Below are 2,479 nucleotides of genomic sequence, written 5' to 3' on the forward strand. Positions count from 1 at the left end.
GTGTTAGCCAGGATGGTCTCGATCTCCTGACCTCGTGATCCACCCGTCTCGGCCTCCCAAAGTGCTGGGATTACAGGCTTGAGCCACCTTGCCCAGCTAGTTTTTTGTATTTTTTAGTAGAGATGGGGTTTCAGGGTGTTAGCCAGGATGGTCTCGATTTCCTGACCTCTTGATTCACCCGTCTCGGCCTCCCAAAGTGCTGGGATTACAGGCTTGAGCCACCACGCCCGGCCACGACCTCTCTATTTCTACCTATTCACATAGCTTACTCTATCCTAGTCTCTTCTTGCCTAAAGATACCACACACATGAAGTATTTGTGTCACTGGAGGTTATTTTCATAACTAATATTCTTAGATTACATTAAACAAAAACAATATAATCATCCACTTGCTAACATTGATCACCTCTTCATAGTATAGCTTCATTTATCGTAAATCGTAAGTGTATGTATCCTCCATATGGAATTCTACCACAGCACTCTTATTTTAAATGTACATGTTAAATCAATTTTTCAAACCTACCAAGGATTAGAACACTGTTACGTGCCAAATCAAATTAGACTTTGCATTTTCTAAAGTGTACCACAGTACAAAGTGGAAATTCGGCAGAAAGGGGGGTAAAAAATAATAAGAGATTCAGACTGCAAAGAAAATAAAAGTAAATGTGGGAATTGATGCTTGCACTTTGAAAGGCAGGCAGAGGTGACAGATTTGGGATATTTGAACAAATAATTATATTGCAATGTATTAAGGGTTATAAGAATAATGTGATTTGAAAGAATAGTGTAGGGTTTTAAAGATTACTTCCTGGAAGACAAAGAGTATATTAAAGGGGAGAATGTTCAGCTCATTTTGAAAAATAAAACTTCTCAGGGAGAGAAGGAGATGTAAGTCCATTCTGCAGTAAATGACAAGTTGTTGTAGATGCAAATACGTGTGAAAGATTGACACTAACATTGAAATATTGCATTATAACTAAGGCATAAGCTCCTTAAAGAAATAATAGATGATTAAACCAGATAAGTAGATTAAAATAATTATGAGTTTTTTTTCTAACAATTCTTATGATATTTGTATTTCTATAAGAAATGTGGGATTGTATTTCATATTATTATTTATTATCAATATTACCTGTTATTGAAGGTAAATATCTTGGTGGTTAGTACCATGTGCTTCCTGAACCCTCCTTGATTGTGGAAAAAAAATGTAAAAAAAAAAAAAAAGACTATGTATCTCTTAGGTTTGACAAAGTTATCATTAGTAATATTCAGTAGTGTAAATAAATTGCATGCAATATTTTGCCTCTGTTGGGAAAGGGATAGTTTACTTGTAAAGGTCATCCTGGCTGGATAGCAACGGCTAGTTGGATATTAAGCTAATGTATTCAGAAGTGAGTGTGATGCCATTTTGTATGCATTACATGCTGTCGAGAGAAATTGCACTTTGGTAAAAATGATGGGAGAAGGCCTTTGGAAAATGTGAACTCTAATTTGATTTGGCATATAGCAGTGTTCTAATCTTTGGTGGGCTTGCAAAAATTAATTTAATATGTACATTTAAAATAAGAATGCTTGTGGATAAAATCCCAGATGTGGGATACATACACCCACTCATGTACTCACACACATACAAATGCACACACACTCAGATGTAATGTTGAGTTTAGGCATTTAAAATTCAAACATTCCATTCAGACCAACTTTTACTTATATTGCACAGTATCACGTTGTAGATTGTCAGCTCCACCTAGCTTAGGTCCTTATCTTGTTGGGAATGTAATAGTCTCTGGGTGATTTTCTTCTTTTCCTAAGTAAAGCTTAAAGATTTTCTTTAGTGGAACAAAAAAGTGGAAAAGAAAGCCTGAGTACTTGTGATATACATTAAATGTCTCACTAAATAAGAGATATAGAAAAAAGTGTAAATTTGAGACCAACAAAACTATTAAAACCTGTTTATATTGAGACTCCTTTCTCAATGCTGTTTATTGTATTTTTATTAAACTAATGTAACTCTTTCTAAGTATATTTTAAATTTGTGTATTATATTCAGTGAACACATAATCAGTTTTAAAATGCTTAATTGAAGCAGACCTACAAACTTTTAACATAGTTTGAATGGAGAAGGCAATCCACCTAATTAATGACACACATGTATTGCCCATGTGGATTTCAACAGATTATCTATACATGTCATTCAAACCAAACTATGGTATACGTATTGTGTTAATAATCTATTTTGGATTAATTCTTGCTGAGACAAAAGGTATATTCTTTGTTTTAATTTAAGGTGCACTTAATGGTTATCAAACTGAGCTTATCTTTAAAGATTAAATTCATCTAATTGATGGGAGTGCTGCTCCTCATAGTCATCACAGTATGATTCAATTTACTAGTGAAGGCAGGATGCCTTTATGAATAATTTCACAGTTGGATTGAAAACTTATTCCCAAACAGTTAGGGACTATTTTTGTAACTGAGT

Source organism: Colobus angolensis, unplaced genomic scaffold (genome assembly GCF_000951035.1).
Source record: "Colobus angolensis palliatus isolate OR3802 unplaced genomic scaffold, Cang.pa_1.0 Scaffold364, whole genome shotgun sequence".
In the NCBI taxonomy this organism is placed as follows: domain Eukaryota; kingdom Metazoa; phylum Chordata; class Mammalia; order Primates; family Cercopithecidae; genus Colobus; species Colobus angolensis.